This window comes from Hemiscyllium ocellatum, chromosome 29, assembly GCF_020745735.1.
Source record: "Hemiscyllium ocellatum isolate sHemOce1 chromosome 29, sHemOce1.pat.X.cur, whole genome shotgun sequence".
NCBI lineage: Eukaryota > Metazoa > Chordata > Chondrichthyes > Orectolobiformes > Hemiscylliidae > Hemiscyllium > Hemiscyllium ocellatum.
Genome location: NC_083429.1, coordinates 33,575,108 through 33,597,273, shown reverse-complemented (window position 1 = coordinate 33,597,273; position 22,166 = coordinate 33,575,108). Strand labels below are relative to the sequence as shown.

The window sequence follows — 22,166 nt, the reverse complement described above, 5'->3', positions numbered from 1 at the left end:
GCAATAGCTGCATATTCTCTATACTTTATAAAGCAATCATTTACTGTTACCACTTGATGGCAGTACTTGAATTGTATAGATTTTAGTGTCCACAATATCTCTTGAAATTCTGCCATTTTTGAATGTCAAAGGAAATATTAGATGTATTCTTGGTAAGGTCTTAATTTAATTAAAGCATTTTGTGTTCTTAATTGTTACATTCTTAAAAAATTAGTATTGCAGTATTTCTTTGGTAATTTCTCTGCACACACTGAGTATGGGTTTATGAGTAACTCATCATTGGATAAATTCACGCAATTTGAATTTTGATATTGAAGTCACTTTAAGTACATGGAAGAAGAAATAACGTGTAATTTTAGAATGATCAATAATTTTTTAAGGTCTTGCAATAAAAACAAATTGACAGATATATCAGCTATATGAAAAAAAGTGTGGAATTGGTTGAGGAAGATAAACACACTCCTAATATTTGAAAAGTAGTAATTTGCTTTGCTTTTCGTTTATCAGTTAGAAAAATTGAGTTCTGTAGTCTGATTTCACTTCATTTGCAGATCACTGCTGATATTAATAACCTGTTAAATTTATCAGGGAGGTAAGGAGTTTCATTTTCTGACATGGACATTTTATAGCACGAATCAATTGTTCTATAAATTTAGATGTAAAGACTTACTTGATTAGGAAAAACAAGTTTTTTTTTAGTAGGAATACCAGTAAAGCTAAGAAAGCTTATAAAACTGAACCCAAAATAAATTACATAGCATTAGATGACGATTTGGTTGTGGTAGCTGGATGAACTAGATTAAAAGGTTTGACAAAAGGTGAGCAATGGCCATGTTTTAAAGACACATTTTGTAGTTTTCAACAGTATTTCATTAAGAAGAAAAGCTCCATGGAAAGAGGTCCACTAGTGCTTACTACTGAAAACATTGAACAATTGTATTAGCTTAAAGGAAGGGACTGACATGTGACCAGAGAGAGTAGTACTGTAAACCTGAGGGTGAGTAGAATTTTAGACAACAGCAGAGACTGTTATGACTGAAATATGTAATTCAGTAAATAATTACTTTGTGAAAGCATTTTTATCATCTGCTGAAATATAATTTTGATTTCTTTATTTATTTGAGGGCTAAAAATGCTATGAAATTGATCTATTCTGAATTTCAATTCATTAGATAAAGGATTCTAATCAACGTGAGGAAAATTTTAATAATGCAACCTTTGGTCTTTAGGATTCAGGTAGACATAAGATGTGTGAGGGTAGTTTTGAACTTGTATAGTTGTGTGCCATTCGTTTTAATGATACCTAGGAGTTTCTTCCCAAAAAAAAATCAAATCAAAATGTTCTGCCCCTCTTGCTCCCCACCCCCAGGATCCAGGACTGTGTGTCTATGTCTAAACTGGGACACAAGAATCCATCTTAGCTATTGGAGAGCTGTTTTTTTTTAATCTATAAGGTAACTGTCATTTCAGTTACAGGAAAGCACTGAAACAAACATAATTTAGAATGGTAGTGCACAGGCAGAGAAAGAGATCACAAGAAAGAAATGATGAAGTTGGCTCAGGAGAAGAGGTAAACATTAAAGCCTGTGTATTTTGTTGTCTGGCCAGTGATGTATTCACATTAATGAATAAGAAGAGGTTGAAGAATGTAAATATTAATTGTAAATCCCTTATCATACTCTAGGTGTAACTGTATTTTGATCTTCTTAGTTATCTCTCTAATGTTAACTCAACACTAGTCAGAATTAATTTGAAATCTTTGCATTTCCCAGATAGTACTTGATAATTCCAAGGATTGACTACTTGAGAATTGCAAATCTGCAGTAGAACTACAGCATTACTTTAAATTGTTACTGTTAGCAGTTAATTATTCTGGTTTTCCTACAATAATAATTCTAGAATTGGGTGGTTGAAACTTTGATAATTTTAAATGCTTGATAACTAACTGAATGATAAAGGTATAGCTTCTCGTTGTCTAATTTCAAACCCAAATTCTTAGTTCTAAAGTAGTGTGCTATAATTGGTTTGGAAAGTAGTGAATGAAGATTGAAGCTTGAGATTATATTTTCGATTAGTTGCTAAATATCAACATTTCATAACTGCACTGCAGCAGGATGTGGGTTCTCTGCTGTTGATGTGATAGAAATGCTCTCTCAACATTCAACTTCTGAGCCTATGCTAACATTAACTTAAAGGGACTTTATCAGAAAAAAATGCTCATCACACTTATTTTTCTTCAATACGCAAATGCACAGGGTAATAATCTGAATTGTAATCAAAATTGTCATGTCATCACTGTATAATGCCACAATAAATGAAAAAGGTAAATAGAGCTTTTAAAAATAAAAGGATTTTCTTAATATCTATTCAGGAAGTTTGGGTCATTTAACTGAGGACCAGCTGATTCAAATAGGTCCTACTTTTATAACTTTCTAGCATACTCTGTGATACAGGGAATAATAAGATAAATGGCATTATCTGTACTGTCTAAATTGATATAAAATGAAATCTTATGAGGGGACACTTCTTAAGAAGAACATATTTTGTTCGAAAAGTTGATTTTGCTGTTTGTGTGTGCCATTTATGTCAAGTGTCACAAAGTCATATCCATTCTTAAGAATAATCACTTATGCACCAAAGGAAAGTTATCTAAATTCCAGTTTATAGGATCTGATAGGATTGGAACTGAGGGCTAAAATTTGAGGAAATTGACAATACATGAGAAAGCTGGCTGCAAGCTATCATCTTCCACACTTAACTGTTTCTTGTTAGGCTGTGTGTAAATAACTCTCTTCGATGAAGAGTAGTTGCCAATTTTAATGTGCTATTGTGTCAACTATAATATTAATATAGTCTTTGGAATTTAACTTTAGGTCTGTGCATTTTGCAAGTTTCCTGCAACTCATCACTGAAAACAAGCTGAGGACACAATACTAGTTGAGGGGCCAAAGATATGATAGGACAAGATGCCAATAAATCTAGAAACCTCACAACTGCTTTCTTGCTTAGTGGTATGAACGGCTTAACTTTGGAGCTCTTGGCTGCCAATTAATCTGTCGAGGGACACAGCTCAATAATATACTGCATTCTTTGAGTCACCCCACAAGTGCATAATGTATTTGTACTGAGGCTTCAGTGGTAGAGACTGGTTGTGCAAGAGTTCTGGCTTGTCCCAAATCTGTTTAAGCAAGAAGCATGTATATGCTGTCATTCAACAGATGAGGTTTTCCACAATTAACTTGTTATTGAGTCCTTATGTTTTCTTTTCCGACACCTAAAGGATGCCTGCTGCTAGATCTTCCTCAGGAAAGTCGCATCATATGGAGCATTGAGATAGAAGGCAAGCAGCAGGTGGATTTAACAGGTCATAATGGAGTTGTAAATGAGGTGGGGCATGGGTGGTTTCAACCAGCTTTTGGGCTTTTTGACAACTCTGTACCCTTCTTAATTATTCTTTGCCTTGCCAAGTAGACCTATTGGCTGGCTGCTGGAAGTCAAGGGAGACCAGCTAAAAAGTTGGCCAATGAAATAAGTACCTCAGCTGATACCCAGCACCTTCCAAATCAATGACTTAGACTTCCTAGAAGGGCAGGGGTCAGCAAATAAATGGGAACACCACCACCCCCAATTACCCCTCCAAGTCCTGCATCATCTTGACTTAGAACTATATCACTGTTCTGTCAATGTTACTGGGTCACAATCCTAGATCTCTCATTGTAACCCTAAGATCTGCAGTATTTGAAGAAAACAGGTCACCACCAGCTTTGCCAGAGCAAGTAGAGATGGGCAGTAAATGCTGGCCAATAAATCAAACCCCTGTTGAGTCATGGAGTAACATAGCACAGAAACAGACTCTTCAGTCGAACTCTTCCATGCTGACTAATTTTCTCAAATTAAACAGTCCTACTTACCTGCCTTTGGCCCATATCCTTCTAAACCTTTCATATTTATGTACCTATTCAGTTGTCTTCTAAATGTGACTGTACCTGCATCCATCACTTCCCTGGACAATTCATTCCATGTGTAACCACCCCTTTGTGTGAAAACATCGCCCCTCAGGTCCCTTTGAAATCTTCTCCTCTTACCTTAAAAATATGCCTCCCAATTTTGCACTCCCCCTCCCTAGGGAAAATACGTTTGCTATTCATCTTGTCTATGTCCCTAAAGATCACCTCTCAACCCCCTATGCTCCTGTGGAAAAACGTCCTAGCTTATCCAGCCTCTCCTTATAACTCAACCCACCAGTCCCAGCAACATCCTGGTACTTTATTTCTGAACCCTCTCCAATTTAATAATATTTTTCTTATAGCAGGAAGACCAGAACTATACAAAAGAGCACGCCCCCCCCCCCCCAACCCAATACCCTGTCCAACATCAACATGACTTCCTTACTCCCATTACTCAGTGATCTGAGCAGTGACGTCAAACATGCCAAATGCCTTGTTAACCACTCTGTCTACATGAATATAATGTCTGACAGTCATTGTACTGAAGGAAGGTGAGGTTATCATTTCATAAGTGCACCCACTTTTGATTGAGAAAAATACAAAGATTCATTAAATAGTAGTACAAATCTGAACATTATAATTTGTCTCCTGGTTCACCAGTCACAAATACACGGATGATCACTTTATAGACCTTTGAAATAAAGCACAAATGTACGTACTTATATTTTCTGCCCTAATGTTTTCTGCCTAAATCAAATAAGCTGCATTTAAGGTATTTGCCATTTTGATATAACTCATCCTTTCAGCTATAGAATATTGTTGACAAGGGTTTGATAAGTTATAAGTTTTGATTTTTAAAAAGTTGCACTGCTCTTACTTCTACTGCAATGTCCTATGGATGTCAGCATCACACTTCGTCTATCAAGCATTTCATCAGATTGTCTTCTCAGAACAATATCACAGTAAATTCTAACCAGTGTACGTTGATGTTCATTGGTATTTCTCACCCATTTTCAAAATCCTGCTAGTTACAATTGACCAGGCACTGAACTAGACCAGCCATATACACAATGTGGCTTCAAAAGCAGGTCAGAGGCTCTCAGTTGATTATCCAGATGTTTAAAACTATTTTAACTCTTCTGTTTGAAGAGATACCATTGCTTCATAAGCTGAATTTTAAACTGCTTACAGTATCTCACAGTGCTGACAGGATATGTGCACAGAGCATTATACGAAGGTGCAGTATTGTTATTTGAATTTCACAATAAATATTATTCGCAGTAAACTTAAAACAGTTTTTTCAAAAGACAAAAAAAAACACTGCTTTGTATATTGGAGGAGTAGAAAAGCCACACAGCCTGTTGGCATTTCCTTTGAGTTTTTCAATGGTGTCAGTGGTTCTTTCAAAGTTTTCCGATAATAGATGGCAAAACCTATTTATGTTTCAAGAGCTCCACAAAGTTTTAAAGCTTTTTGGTAACTTTTATGTTTATACCATCTGTCGAAAATTACCTCATACATCTATTCAATGATTGTGGTAACCTGAAAACAAAACCTTGAAACTACTTTCTCGCAGATTTTTCTGCCTTTTTAATTAAATTTTGTTGAGCTTTTATTATTATGAAATTAGATTATCTGTTCATCATCAGTTTAGTGTTTGTAGGAACATGATATTTGGACATTAGTTGTCGTGTTTCTGGCATTAGAACAGTAATTACATTTCAGCTACACTTCAACTAGGCGTACCCACAGTGCTGTTCATGAGAAAGTATCAAGACTTTAGCACTGGGACAGTGAAGGAATGGTGATATGTTTCCAAATCAGAATGGTGAGTGGCTTGGACAGAACTTGTAGGTCATGGTGTTTACATATATTTACTGCTCTTGTCCTTTGAGATTGTAATGGCTGTCTGTATGGAAGGTGCAAAGGTGAATTTCTGCAGTGCATCTTATAAGCCGCTATTCTGTGTAAGTGGTGAAGAGAGTGAACAGCTGTGAATGTCGTGCCAGTTAAGCAGTCTGCTTTGCCCTGGATGGTGTCAAGCTTCTTGAATGTCAGGGAGCTGCACTCATCCAGGCAAGTGGGGGAATATTCTGTCACACTCCTGATTGATGCCTTGTAGATGGTGGGCAGGCTTTTGGAGTTCATGAATTAGGAGGTGAGTTCACTGCAGCATTCCTAGCCTCTGACCTGCTCTTGAAGGCACAGCGTGCATATGGCTGGTCCAGTTCACTGTCTAGTCAATTGTGACCATCGGGAATTTGAGAGCGAATGATTTATTTTGAGAAATGCCAATGAACATTAATATGCATTGGTTAGATTCTCATTTGTCAAGGTGGTCATTATCTGGCACTTAAGGCATTTGCCACTTGTCCACAAGCCTGGATATTATCTGAGTTTTGCTGAATTTGGATATGGACAGCTTCTGGATTTGAGGAGTAGTAAATGGTGCTAAACATCATGCAATCATCAGGGAAGATCCTCATTTCCTTCCTTTATGATGGAGAGAAGCCACTGTTAACATATTTGAAGATAGTTGGACCTTGGGATAGAACATAGAAAAATACAGCGCAGTACAGGCCCTTCGGCCCTCGATGTTGCGCCGACCAAAGCCTACCTAACCTACACTAGCCCAATAACCTCCATATGCTTATCCAATGCCCGCTTAAATGACAATAAAGAGGGAGAGTCCACCACTGCTACTGGCAGGGCATTCCATGAACTCTCAACCCGCTGAGTAAAAAATCTACCCTTAACATCTGTCCTATACCTACCACCCCTTAATTTAAAGCTGTGTCCCCTAGTAACAGCTGACTCCATTAGCGGAAAAAGGTTCTCACTGTCAACCCTATCTAAACCCCTAATCATCTTGTACACCTCTATCAAATCTCCCCTAAACCTTCTTTTCTCCAATGAGAACAGCCCCAAGTGCCTCAGCCTTTCCTCATACGATCTTCCTACCATGCCAGGCAACATCCTGGTAAACCTCCTCTGCACTCGTTCCAATGCCTCCACGTCCTTCCTATAGTATGGCAACCAAAACTGCACACAATAATCTCAGAGCAATGTCCTGCAGTGATGTCCTGGAGCTGAGATGGCTGACTGCAACAACCACAAGCACCTTGCATTTTGCTAAATATGATACCAACCAGCAGTGAGTTTTCCCCTGATTCTCTGTTGTTTTGCTTAGACTCCTTGATGTCACACTTGGTGAAATGGCATGATGTCAAGTGTCATTCTCACCTCACCTCTGGAATTCAACTTTTTTTTTGTCGATGTTTGAAACATTGCTCGAGTGGCCCTTACAGAATCCAAACCACTCAAAAGGTAGATGGTGAGCCTAAGAAGATGATTTTGGGAACAGCTTTGGTTCAATTGAGCATTTTTACATGTGTGTGCATGCAAACCTTGCTCCAGAGATTTCAGCTAATAATCTGTTTCCTGAATTCAGTACTGAGACAGTGTTGTAGTCTGGGAGGTGTCAACCACAGCAACGTGATCCAGAATGCTGTTCAAGTGGGAAAGTGAAGGAAAGTATAGTACTAATAGGGGATAGCAGAGGGAGGGGAGTAGATACTGGTCACTGTAGCAAAAGGTAGTAAAATTGGAGAGCCCTGTAGGCTGTGTTGCCTACCTGGTACCAATGCTCAGGACATCTTGTCTGAACTGTATAGATGCTTGGAGAAAAACGGTGGCACAGTGGTTAGCACTGCTGCCTCACAGCGCCAGAGACCCGGGTTCAATTCCCGACTCAGGCGACTGACTGTGTGGAGTTTGCACATTCTCCACGTGTCTGCGTGGGTTTCCTCCAGGTGCTCCGGTTTCCTCCCACAGTCCAAAGATGTGCAGGTTATGCTAAATTGCCTGTAGTGTTAGGTAAATGTGTAGATGTAGGGGAATGGGTGGGTTGCGCTTCGGCGGGTCGGTGTGGACTTGTTGGGCCGAAGGGCCTGTTTCCACACTGTAAGTAATCTAAAAAAAAGGGGAAGAATCCAGTTAATATGAGCAACATATGTACCAATGACATAAATTACACTAGGAAACAGGTTCTGCCGAAAGATTACGAGCAGCTTGGGTTCAATTCAAATACAGAATTACAAAGGTAATTATTCCTATGTTATGACCTGAGCCAGATTCACATTGATTTAGGACAAATAAGATCAAAGAGGTAAATGTATGGCTCAAAAATTGTTATGAGAGGACAGGATTTCAATACATGGGGCACCAGTGCTGGGAAGGAGAGAGCTGATGGAGTAGGTTTCATTTGAACCACGCTGGTTATATAGTATAACTCGAGTTTTGCATGAGGTTTTAAACTAATTACTTAGGTATGAGGGAGTCCTGTGCTTTGTTTCTCGACATCATTTCTCAACAATTAAAAACTTTTCTCATTTGCTTTGAATATCTTCATAGCTTGTTCCCACCCTGTCCTTGTTCCCACCCTGTCCTTGTTCCCACCCTGTCCTTCTGCTTCCCTGATTGCATCATTTGCTTCTCTGACATTGTTTTGTTTATTGGTAGAGTGCTTGGAAACAATGGTGGGCACTTTTTCTGCCATTACTTCCTCTGCTTTACCATTCCAAAATCAGTGTACCTTTGCATGAATCAGAAAAAATCTTGGCTTTCCATCCAGTAAATCACAAAATTTTATCTATTTGTATTTTAGAAGTTACTCAAGCTGTTTCTATACCTATTGTTTCAATAGAATCCCGTAATTCTATCAACCCCATTTTCCTTTTTGCTAATGTCCATTTCTTAATTATTGGCACTGGAGGGAATTAAAACTATTTTGCTGACAACAGAAATGCTAGATATAATCAGATTTTTGTGTTCCCAGTTATTTAAATTCTCAAAGGAATAGGCCACCTGAAGAAAGAATTATTGTGTATCCCTCATTCCTTCCCTGTTAATGTTTGTAAAGCTTGTAAATAATGTTAGTAATTCAATTTAAAGGGAAATTTGTGAACAAATGTTTTTGATGCAAATTGCTTTTATTCATTTGATTGTGATATCCATCTCTGAGGATCAAAGATTCTGATTTCATAACTGAAGAGTTGTTATGTTGCGAGAAATAACATACCTCAGTGTTTGGATATTGCATTGAAGATTATTTGACTCTTGAAATCCATAGTCATATGGAAGGGGAAGCTTTATTGTTGTAACTATGATACCACTGAACACCTTGATTAATTTATTTACTTGTAATTTGTTGAGAGACATCTATTATCCCTTGATATCCACTTTGGTTTGAGCTCTGTTCACCGTTTATTCTAGTATAGTTCTAGAAAGCTAGCCTGTGTCCTGTAAATTGCTAGATAGCTGGGACATAAACGCTTCTTAAATCTGCGTTATGTTTCAGTATTCTTTTCTCCAGAGATTTCAAAGTACATGAGAGTGTAAACGAGATTTATGGATAGATCCATTATTTATGTAATGCTTTTGTTTTATTTTTCAGTTTGAGAAATATATCCATAGGAAAAGGCTTGCAAATGTTGGATATGCGATCACAAAACCTGCAAATCATATATTCGATGAAATATATTTTTAGAGAGGACAAATGAAGAGGGTATTTACTTCTTTGTATTCTGAGGAATTATTTTCAAACTTTGAGTGCAGTTATGGGTTCTGTCTATTTTTAATGCAACTACTACTACATGTGTTTTAGCCAAGGATTAATTGATAGCACTGAAAGTGTGTTGCTGGAAAAGCGCAGCAGGTCAGGCAGCATCCAAGGAACAGGAAATTCGACGTTTTGGGCAAAAACCTTTCATCAGGAAGCCCTTCCTGATGAAGGGCTTATGCCCGAAACGTCTAATTTCCTGTTCCTTGGATGCTGCCTGACCTGCTGCGCTTTTCCAGCAACATTTTCCGCTCTGATCTCCAGCATCTGCAGGCCTCACTTTCTCCTTAATTGATAGCACTATAGACTCGTTTATCCAAAGTTTGTAGGTTTATATCCCAAAACAGAACTGGAGCTCAAAAATATGCATATGAATACAAATTAGGAGCAGGATTCTACTGTTCAAATCTGTTCTGCCATTCAATGAGATCATGGCTGATCTGTATATAACATCAAAACAACATTCTTATCTACCCTCAATAACCTTTCACTCTCTTGCTTATGAAGATTTTCTCTACCTTATGACTGTTCAAAGGTGCTGTTTCTACTGCCTTTGGAGGAAGATAGCTCCAATGACTCAGGACCCTGTGGGTGAAGTAAAATTTCTACCCATCTCTCTTAAATGGTCAATTATTTCTTTTTAACAGTTAATCTTAGTTTTAGATTACTCAAAAGATGAAACGTCCTTTCCACGTCGGCCCTTTCACGACCCATCTGTCAAGAAACATCTGTTTCTGTCAAGTCACTTTTTATTCTTCTGAATCCCAAATGGATACAAGTTTAGCCTTTCTAAAAAGCTTTAAACTTTCTTTTTAAGACAGCCCACCCAAACTCAGTATTAGTATAGTAAATATATTTAAGGAAACATAGAAAAATCATTGGAAGTGATTCAGATGAGTTCTGCTATGAATTGGTAAGATGACACCTTGAATATCAATTTCCTATATAACTGAAGCATAACCTCCCTTTTTTATGCTCAGTTATCCAGTTTTCTATTCAGCTCCCCATGTTATGAATGACGATATTGTTTTAGTTTTTGTAATTATTTCCCGACCTGAGTGCTGTGTTTTTTTGATTCATGAACCAAGGCTACCATGTTCCTCTGCATCTCAGGGACCTGCTATCTCTCAACATTTAGATAATGTGCTTTGTTTAATCCTTCTATTCAAAATGGTGAATTTCACATATTCCTACATTATACTCCATTTGTTAGATTTTTGCCTACTCAGCTATATCACTCTGTAGCCTTGTTATGTCCTCTTTACAATTTATTTTGATTGAATTTGTGTAATCAGCAAACTTAGAGACCATACAATTCGTCACTCCATCCAAATCATTTATATAATCTCTGAAGAAGTTGAAGCTCCAGTATGAACCCAGTGGCACACTACCCATTATGGATGTAAGTTTGCTCGCTGAGCTGGAAGGTTTGTTTTCAGATGTTTCATCACCATACTAGGTAATTTCATCAGTGAGCTTCCAGTGAAGCACTGGTGTTGGTGACATGCTTTCTATTTATGTGTTTAGGTTTCCTTGGGTTGGTGTTGTCATTTTTTTTGTACTTTTTCTCAGAAGGTGGTAAATGGGGTCCAAGTCGATGTGTTTGTGATTGAGTTCGGATTGGAATGCCATGCTTCTAGGAATTCTCATGCGTGTCTCAGTTTGTCTTGTCCTGGATGGATGTGTTGTCCCAGTCGAAATAGTGTCCTCCTTCATCTGTATGCTAGGGTATATGTATGTATGTATGTAGTCCAAACAAACACTACATTGGACAAACTGGCAGAAAACTAGCCATCAGGATACATGAACATCAGCTAGTCACAAAAACACACGACCTACTTTCACTAGTATCCTTGCATACAGATGAAGGAGGACACCACATCAACTGAGACAACACATCCAGCCTAGGTCAAGCCAAACACAGAAATGCATGAGAATTCTAGAAGCATGGCATTCCAACTTGAATTCTATCAACAAACATATGGACTTGGACCCCATTTACCACCGCCTGAGAAAAAGAACAGGAAATGACATCACCAACCCAAGGAAACCTAAACATATAAATAAAAAGTCGGTCACTTACACCAATGCTTCACTGGAGGCTCACTGATGATGTTACCTGGTATGGTGATGAAACGGCTGAAAATGAACCTTCCAGCTCAGCAAGCAAATTTACATCCAGAACCTTAACCTGAGCTACAAATCTTCTCAAAATTCGCTAACTATTCAATATATCTTGCGAACCAGAAAATGACACATATATGCCCACTCTCTGCAGAGAAAGAAGAGTTAATGTTTTGGGTCCAGTGACCCTTTTTCAGTTCTGCTAGATGATGCCAGATCTGCTGAGTTTTTCCAGCAATTTCTGTTTTTGTTTCTGATTTCCAGTATCTGCAGTTTTTCTTTAATGCCTACTCTCAGTTTCTGTTAGCTAACTTGTCATCTGTCCTTGCTAATATGTTCCCCCTGTACCATGAGCGTTTTAATCTTTCAAGTGACGCCTTCTGAAAACCTACAGTACATTCACCAGTTCATTATTTCTTTATAGAACTCCTGTTTATTGGTCAAACATGATCTTTCTTTCACAAAGCTAAGTTGACTCTGCCTGATGACCTCAAAATTTTCACTGTGCCCTCCCATAGCATCTTCAGTAATAGTTTCTAATGTCTTCACTACCATGTGTGTTAATCTAACTGGCCTAGAGTTTCCTGCTTTGTGTCTCCCTCTCTTTTTGAGTAAAAGCATTAACATTGGTTGTTTTGAAATCTAATGAAACCTTCCCAAAATCCAAGGAGTTTGAAAAATTAAAAACCAGTGCATCAATTAACTCAGTAATCGCTTCTTCATGACCCAAAGGTGAAGTCCATCAGATTCCACAGACTTTTAGCTCGCAGTTCCAACAATGCTCAGTGTCACTTCTTTTTCATTAGCAATTTTGTTGAGTTCCTCTCTGCTTTCCTTTATTGATTTATAGTGGTTTCTTGGGATGTAACTGGTATTCGTTTAAAGACAAATCTTCCTTTATATTATTTATTCATCGCATTCACTTTCAAAAGGACCAATTCTCATTTCAACTCTTTTCTTTATTAAACATTGAAAAAATGTGTTACTATTTGGCTTTTTGTTTCTAGTTTGTATTCTAATTAAAGAATTTTTTTTTTGGTCATTCCTTTCTTTTCATTCAGTTTCTGACCAATCTTGTGATTTTACTCTGATCTTTGTGCAATTCTATGTTTTTATTTAAGTTTGATATTTAACTTTTGTTGTTAACCACAGAGGAAATGTACATTTTTCCTCTTTGGAATGTATGTGACAAGTATATTTTGAAAGGGGCAAGGGTGTGTTGTCGTTTATTTCTCTTTTTTGTATTAATGAAACAGACAAATCAGATTGCTAATTGAAGTTTATGAAAATACTCTCAGAAATACAACAAATTGGTATGGGGTCTAATTGTAAATTTGGCCTTGAAATTCAGGTCAGTGGTCTCATTTGTTGTGCAGAGAATGGTGAGGCCTGAGGCAACCATGATATTTATAGGTCTTCAAAGGAACAGGAGAATCAATGTTTTTGGCATAAGCCCTTCTTCAGGAATCCAGCTTTTCCAGCAACACATTTTTAAGCTCTGATCTCCGGCATCTGCAGTCCTCACTTTCTCCTATTGTTAGGTTTTGTCCTCATTTCCATGGAGCCATCAGCTGCACAGAGCTGCAGCTGATTGTTATTTGAGGATTTGACTGTTGCTGATATTGTAGTGGCCCACTGACAAGCGAGGTAAAGACTGGTGGAAGTAAGTGGAGCATCATCAGCACTTCTTAAAATGTTGTTCAATGGGAAAAAGACGCATAATGCAGGGAGACCTTAGGAAATTATTTAACAACTATGTTCTGTTTTCAGAATTAACATTTGAAAGGTCGGTGCATTAATTAGATCCAGCTGATATTTGTGATATTCTGGCTGACAAGATTGTGGTTGCAGTGGATGGGTGCAAAAAGGAGATTGAAAGGAAAGGAGGGGCATGCACAGAGATGGGGAAAGGAAGAAGCTGTAGGGGTGGGTTGGAAGGAGCTTGCTGTGTAGACAGGGGAAAAGATGAAATTTCCAGAGGAGAGAGTAAAGGAAAAGGCTACAAGGGGAAGCTGCGAATGAAGGATAAGAAGGAGAATCCAATGTGCAGGGTAAAGAAGCTGCAAAGGAGGAAAACAGCTTTAAATCTGTAAACAAAGAAATACTGAACCAACAGGGAGCCAAGAAAACTTAAATTTACTAAGATAATGAATTCCTTGAAAATGAATGTGAAATATTCCCGGTGGCTCAGTGGTTGTGTCTCACAGCACCAGGGTCCCAGGCTTGATTCCAGCCTCGGGCAACTGTCGGTGGGAAGTTTGCACATTCTCCCTGTGACTGCATGGGTTTCCTCCGGGTGCTCCAGTTTCCTCCCACAGTCCAAAGATGTGCAGGTCAGGTGAATTGGCCATGCTAAATTGTCCATAGTGCTCGGTGCATTAGTCAGAGGGAATGGGTCTGGGTGGGTTACTCTATGGAGGGTCGGTGTGGACCGGTTGAGCCGAAGGGCCTGTTTCCACACTGTAGGGAATCTAGTCTATTTAGCTCACAGCTGTCTAGTTTCAAGATCTGTATGTGAAAAAGTGGATTCGATGCTGTTCTAATTATCACCTTATTAAATTTAAGTCTAGGATTGAGAGCTGAGTTGCTGTGAATGGGGTTCTTAAGTTGAATCATTTTCAACTTAAAATGATTCATATTTGTGTATGTTCAACTGGAGCACTACAAACATAATGCACTTGTTCAAATTTGTTTGTAAGGATTAGCCTGACAGTTGAAAATGTGTTGCTGGTCAAAGCACAGCAGGCCAGGCAGCATCTCAGGAATAGGGAATTCAACGTTTCGAGCATAAGCCCTTCATCAGGAATGAGAGAGAGTAGCCAAGCAGGCTAAGATAAAAGGTAGGGAGGAGGGACTTGGGGGAGGGGCGATGGAGGTGGGATAGGTGGAAGGAGGTCAAGGTGAGGGTGATAGGCCGGAGTGGGGTGGGGACGGAGAGGTCAGGAAGGAGATTGCAGGTTAGGAGGGCGGTGCTGAGTTGAGGGAACCGACTGAGACAAGGTGGGGGGAGGGGAAATTAGGAAACTGGAGAAATCTGAATTCATACCTTGTGGTTGGAGGGTTCCCAGGTGGAAGATGAGGCGCTCCTCCTCCAGCTGTCGTGTTGTTATGTTCTGCCGGTGGAGGAGTCCAAGGACCTGCATGTCCTCGGTGGAGTGGGAGGGAGAGTTAAAGTGTTGAGCCACGGTGTGGTTGGGTTGGTTGGTTCGGGCGGCCCAGAGGTGTTCTCTGAAGCGTTCTGCAAGTAAGCGGCCTGTCTCCCCAATATAGAGGAGGCCCCATCGGGTGCAGCGGATGCAATAGATGATGTGTGTGGAGGTACAGGTGAACTTGTGGCGGATATGGAAGGATCCCTTGGGGCCTTGGAGGGAAGTGAGTGTGGAGGTGTGGGCGCAAGTTTTACATTTCCTGCGGTCGCAGGAGAAAGTGCCGGGGGTGGAGGTTGGGTTGGTGGGGGGTGTGGATCTGACGAGGGAGTCACCTCCCTCCGGATCCTCCGCTCCACCCTTGCAGCCATGCGTCGCCACTTACGCTGTCTGCAATCAGCCCTAGACAACACTCTCACAGACCTGCAAAGGACCCCTGCTGTTCTTCATCTACAGAAGAATCCACAAACTCAACAAACAGTTCTTCCTAGCCATATCAGAGATTAAAGACAGTAAGTACCAAGAACTTTCATGTACTTACCCCCACACTCGTGGCTCCTCAACTAATCCAGAATCTTCTATCGGCCTGTCGGACGCCTTTACACATGTGGCCTCCACAGCGCCCGCGGCACCAAAGGCCGCCGCCGACCGTGACGTCACTTCCGCCCCCACCGACCTCGGAGCCCCCGCAATCGGCGCCCCAACAACTGCCCCGGTGACCACCGCACAGACAACCGCTTCCACAATCGCAGACGGACCCACGACCCACGCGACTACCGGGAATGACCACCACTCCTCCGTCGCCGCAACCATTTCCGCCCCTCCGGTTGCCGTCGGCACAGCCACTTCCGCCCCCACTGACATCACTAACCTGCAGGAGCACAAATCCTCAGGTTTCCCCGCCTCCACGCCGTCTTTCGTCACTTCACGGCACCCCGCCCCCACGCGAACCTTCGTCACCACGCATAACCCCGCCCCCACGCCATCTTTTGTCACTTCACGTAACCCCGCCCCCACGCAAACCTTCGTCACCGCGCATAAACCCGCCCCCACACGTAACCGCGCCCCCACGCTTATTTCCGTCACGACGCATGACCCCGCCCCCACGCTTGACTCCGCCCCCACATCGAGCAACGTCACCACGTCCAACTCCGCCCCTACTTCGATCTCTGTCCCCGCCCCTGACCCCGCCCCCAGCCCCAGTTCCAGTCCCACAGCAGGTCCTAGCTCCCAGCCTTGCCAGATTTTCACCATCCCTCCAGATCTCCCCCTCTCTGAGGATGAAAGATCAGTCCTCAGCAGGGGCCTCACCTTCATTCCCCTACGCCCTCGGATTAATGAGTTCAACACGTGCCGAGATATTGAACAATTCTTCCGCCGCCTTCGCCTCCGTGCCTACTTTCACAACCAAGACTCCCGCCCACCCTCTGACGACCCCTTCTCCCACCTCCAACACACCCCATCCACCTGGACACCCCATGCTGGCCTCTTACCCGCCCTCGACCTCTTTATGGCCAACTGCCGCCGTGACATTAACCGACTCAACCTGTCCACCCCTCTCACCCACTCCAACCTCTCACCCTCAGAACGTGCAGCCCTCCACTCCCTCCGCTCCAATCCCAACCTCACCATCAAACCCGCAGACAAGGGAGGCACGGTAGTAGTTTGGCGCACCGACCTTTATACCGCTGAGGCCAAACGCTAGCTCGCGGACGCCTTCTCTTATCGCCCCCTTGACCACGACCCCACCTCCCACCACCAAACCATCATCTCCCAGACCATCCAGGACCTCATCACCTCAGGGGATCTCCCATCCACCGCCTCCAACCTCATAGGCCCACAACCCCGCACCACCCGTTTCTATCTCCTGCCCAAAATCCACAAACCTGCCTGCCCCGGCCGACCCATTGTCTCAGCCTGCTCCTGCCCCACCAAACTCATCTCCCAATACCTCGACACGGTCCTGTCCCTTTAGTCAAAGAACTCCCCACCTACGTTCGGGACACCACCCACGCCCTCCACCTCCTCCAGGATTTTCGCTTCCCCGGTCCCCAACGCCTTATTTTCACTATGGACATCCAGTCCCTGTACACCTCCATCCCCCATCACGAAGGACTCAAAGCCCTCCGCTTCTTCCTTTCCCGCCGCACCAACCAGTACCCTTCCACTGACACCCTCCTTCGACTGACTGAACTGGTCCTCACCCTGAATAACTTCTCTTTTCAATCCTCCCACTTCCTCCAAACTAAAGGAGTTGCCATGGGCACCCGCATGGGCCCCAGCTATGCCTGCCTCTTCGTAGGATATGTGGAACAGTCCATCTTCCGCAACTACACTGGCACCACCCCCCACCTTTTCCTCCGCTACATCGATGACTGCATCGGCGCTGCCTCATGCTCCCACGAGGAAGTTGAACAGTTCATCAACTTTACTAACACTTTCCATCCCGACCTTAAATTCACCTGGACTGTCTCAGACTCCTCCCTCCCCTTCCTAGACCTTTCCATCTCTATCTCGGGCGACCGACTCAACACAGACATCTACTATAAACCGACTGACTCCCACAGCTACCTGGACTACACCTCCTCCCACCCTGCCTCCTGCAAAAACTCCATCCTATATTCCCAATTCCTTCGTCTCCGCCGCATCTGCTCCCAGGAGGACCAGTTCCAACACCGCATAGCCCAGATGGTCTCCTTCTTCAAGGACCGCAGATTGCCCCCAGACGTGATCGACGATGCCCTCCACCGCATCTCCACCACTTCCCGCTCCTCCGCCCTTGAGCCCCGCTCCTCCAACCGCCACCAAGAAAGAACCCCACTGGTTCTCACCTACCACCCCACCAACCTCCGCATACAACGTATCATCCGCCGTCATTTCCGCCACCTCCAAACGGACCCCACCACCAAGGATATATTTCCCTCCCCTCCCCTATCAGCGTTCCGCAAGGACCACTCCCTTCGTGACTCCCTCGTCAGATCCACACCCCCCACCAACCCAACCTCCACCCCCGGCACTTTCCCCTGCGACCGCAGGAAATGTAAAACTTGCGCCCACACCTCCACACTCACTTCCCTCCAAGGCCCCAAGGGATCCTTCCATATCCGCCACAAGTTCACCTGTACCTCCACACACATCATCTATTGCATCCGCTGCACCCGATGTGCCCTCCTCTATATTGGGGAGACAGGCCGCTTACTTGCGGAACGCTTCAGAGAACACCTCTGGGCTGCCCGGACCAACCAACCCAACCACCCCGTGACTCAACACTTTAACTCTCCCTCCCACTCCACCGAGGACATGCAGGTCCTTGGACTCCTCCACCGGCAGAACATAACAACACGACGGCTGGAGGAGGAGCGCCTCATCTTCCGCCTGGGAACCCTCCAACCACAAGGTATGAATTCAGATTTCTCCAGTTTCCTCATTTCCCCTCCCCCCACCTTGTCTCAGTCGTTTCCCTCAACTCAGCACCGCCCTCCTAACCTGCAATCTCCTTCCTGACCTCTCCGCCCCCACCCCACTCCGGCCTATCACCCTCACCTTGACCTCCTTCCACCTATCCCACCTCCATCGCCCCTCCCCCAAGTCCCTCCTCCCTACCTTTTATCTTAGCCTGCTTGGCTACTCTCTCTCATTCCTGATGAAGGGCTTATGCTCGAAACGTCGAATTCCCTATTCCTGAGATGCTGCCTGGCCTGCTGTGCTTTGACCAGCAACACATTTTCAGCTGTGATCTCCAGCATCTGCAGACCTCATTTTTTTAGCCTGACAATTACAGACCAGCCAGTTTAACTTCGGGAAAATTACAATTGTGGCCCCAGTGGCCTCATGGATACAGTACTGGCCTTCTAAGCCAAAGATTGTAGGTTCAAGTCCCACCTGGGGAGTCTGTCACTTACTCTTTTCGTGGGCGGCACGGTGGCACAGTGGTTAGCACTGCTGCCTCACAGCGGCTGAGACCCGGGTTCAATTCCCGACTGAGGCGACTGACTGTGTGGAGTTTGCACGTTCTCCCTGTGTCTGCATGGGTTTCCTCCAGGTGCTCTGGTTTCCTCCCACAGTCCAAAGATGTGTGGGTCAGGTGAATTGGCCATGCTAAATTGCCCCTAGTGTTAGGTAAGGGGTAAATGTAAGGGTGGGTTTCGCTTTGGCGGGTTGGTGTGGACTTGTTGGGCCGAAGGGCCTGTTTCCACACTAAGTCTAATCTAATCTAAGTCTAATCTAAAAAGGAACACAAATTTGATGCTAACTTAGTAGTCACATGAACAGATGTAGCTTAATTGTGGATTTTTATGGGAGAAAGTGAGGACTGCAGATGCTGGAGATCAGACTGAAAACGTGTTGCTGGAAAAGTGCAGCAGGTCAGGCAGCATCCAAGGAGCAGGAGATTCGATGTTTTGGGCATGAGCCCTTCGGGAATGAGGAGAGTGTGCCAAGCAGGCTAAGATAAAAGGTAGGAGGAGGGACTTGGGGGAGGGGTGTTGGAAATGCAATAGGTGGAAGAAGGTTAAGGTGAGGGTGATAGGCCGGAGTGGGGGTGGGGGCGGAGAGGTCAGGAAGAAGATTGCAGGTTAGGAAGGTGGTGCTGAGTTCGAGGGTTGGGACTGAAAAAGGTGAGGGGGAGGGGAAATGAGGAAACTGGAGAAATCTGGGTTCATCCCTTGTGGTTAGAGGGTTCCTAGGCGGAAGATGAGGCGCTCTTCCTCCAGCTGTCGTGTTGCTATGGTGTGGCGATGGAGGAATCCAAGCTATGGTCTGGCGATGGAGGAGTCCAAGCTATGGTCTGGTGATGGTCCTTGGACTCTGACACGTCGTGCAGTACCCATAGGAAGGGCCTCAACCGGGACCTTGGCTTCATGTCACATTACAGGTGACCACCATTGCACTATATACACACACCCAGACACTCCTACACACACAGGCACTCGTATACACATACACATGGACACACATATATACAGACACGCACACAGACACACACTCCCACACTCTCACATGCACCCCCTCACAGACTTAAGATACTCTGCACTCAACACACACACACACACACACACACACACACACACACACACACCCCTACTTTCTCACACTCATAACCCCCAACCCAGACAGACACACACACAAAGACCCACATGCACACATATATTTTGTGGGGCGAATTTGTACTTGCAGGGTTATGTTATACTTTGCTCAAAAACTGCATGAATTCATGTAAAACTTCATTATCTCACTTTTTAGATTAGAATCAATCTAAACATCATGGCATAGACAGAGAACAATGGGGGCCAACACCTTTAACATATTGTCTAGCTATCACCATAGTTAACAGCGAACCCGAGAATGCAATTTTTTAAAAAAGGTTTTGTGATTTACACATTAAAGAAGTGAAACTATCACTGTATTCTAACAGATGAAAGACTTAACAGACAATCAATTTTTAATGTATAATTTCAGTTACAGCACACTGTAAATTTTTGCTCTAAAGTATCTGTGTTAGGATTGAGCCCTCCACTACCACCTGATGAAGGAGTGACGCACCGAAAGCTAGTGTGCTTCCAATTAAAACTGTTGGACTATAACCTGGTGTTGTGTGATTTTTAACTTTGTACACCCCAGTCCAACACCGGCCTCTCCAAATCATGACTACTCTGAAAAACAACTACCCTAACATTTGCAACTAGCATTTGCAGAAGTCTTCACTTAAAAAAAATTTAAAAATGAAAGCTTGCTAGTATATTTCTAAAATGCATCATTTTAATAACTAATATGTACAAGTAACTTAAAGCTGTCAATAACAATTCTACTGGCACAAGCAAAGCTTTTATTTAGTCGCTCTCGAAAACTCATCATAATCACCAGCTCATGTAACTATGAGCCAAAGCAACTGCAGAGAGTTCCTCATCACTGCCACACTAAATTGATAATAAATATAACTTAGAATGGAACCAGGTTTCCTCAAAATCAACCCCAAAAGGACAACCAAGATTGACAAGTCAGCATTCCACAAAGAAAAAGGCTATGTATAAAGTTGACAAAACTTGGAACACGAGAATATTCTATTCTGTAGCATACAACGTTAAATAAATTTCAGTGGAGTGGAGTAAAGAAATGGGTACCGAATTTGGATTGATTGCCCTCTAGATACAAACTTCAGCAATTCCAATCCAGCCCTAATACAGCAATGCTCAATTTATAACATCCAACCGATAAAAATCATACCGAGCCCAAACACAAGATCTTATACCAGTTTAGAGCTCAGGCTGCTGTCACTTGTCAGACAAAAATAAATGCTTCATAAACACTACATTGGACAAACAGGCAGAAAACTAGCCACCACGATACATAAACATCAACTCGCCACAAAAAGACATGACCCACTCTCACTAGTATCTTTACATACAGATGAGAAAGGAACTCACTTCGACTGGGACAACACATCCATCCTAGGACAAGCCAAACAGAGACATGTGTGAGAATTCCTAGAAGCATGGCACTACACCCAGAACCCTATCAGCAAACACATTGATTTGGATCCCATTTACCACCCCGTGAGAAAACAAACAGGAAACCACATCACCAAGCCAAGAAAACCTAAATATGTAAATAAAAAGTGAGCCATACCACCAATGTTTCACTAGAGGCTCACTTGTAATGTTAGCTAGTATGGTGGCAAAAGGTCTGAAAACGAACCTTCCAGGTCAGTGAACAAATGTACATCCAGAGCTTCATAAAGAGACTGAATTAACCTCCATTACTTTTAGATCCTGAAACCTTCCAACCAATGTGACAATAAAAACCAATTCAACAAAATAACGTATAAAAATAACAAGCCCACATTCTATTTGGCTGACATACTGACTGGTGTATCAAATTAAGTACACTTGCCAAAGATGATTGCAGCATGGACCAACAATCCAGTCACTGAGCTCAGGCTCGTCCCAACATCCTGGGAGTAACCACAGGATAGTCTCAAAACGTGCTAAGTGACCACAAACCAGACCTAAGCCCAGTAAGAGACCACATACTGGTCCCAATCTTGGTCACCAACCTCCGTTTGGTCCCAAACCCCATTGAGAGATCACAGGTCAGATCTAAACCCCAGTGAGAGACCACATGCCGGACCCAAACCCCAGTGAGAGACCACGTGCCGGATCTAAACCCCAGTGAGAGACCACAGGACAGATCTAAAGCCCAATGAGAGACTACAGACCAGAGCCTAACCCCGGTGAGAGACCACAGGTCGGAGCCTAACCCCAGCGATAGACCACAGGCCAGAGCCTAACTGCAGTGAGAGACCACATGCCGGACCCAAACCCCAGTGAGAGA

The 22,166-nt window shown here is 43.0% G+C and overlaps 1 protein-coding gene across 4 annotated transcripts in view; it reads left to right on the top strand.

The window, feature by feature from the left end:
* Positions 1-22,166, top strand: part of LOC132829473 (protein Aster-B-like) — a 599,261-nt gene that overhangs the window by 274,300 nt on the left and 302,795 nt on the right. The window lies entirely within an intron of this gene.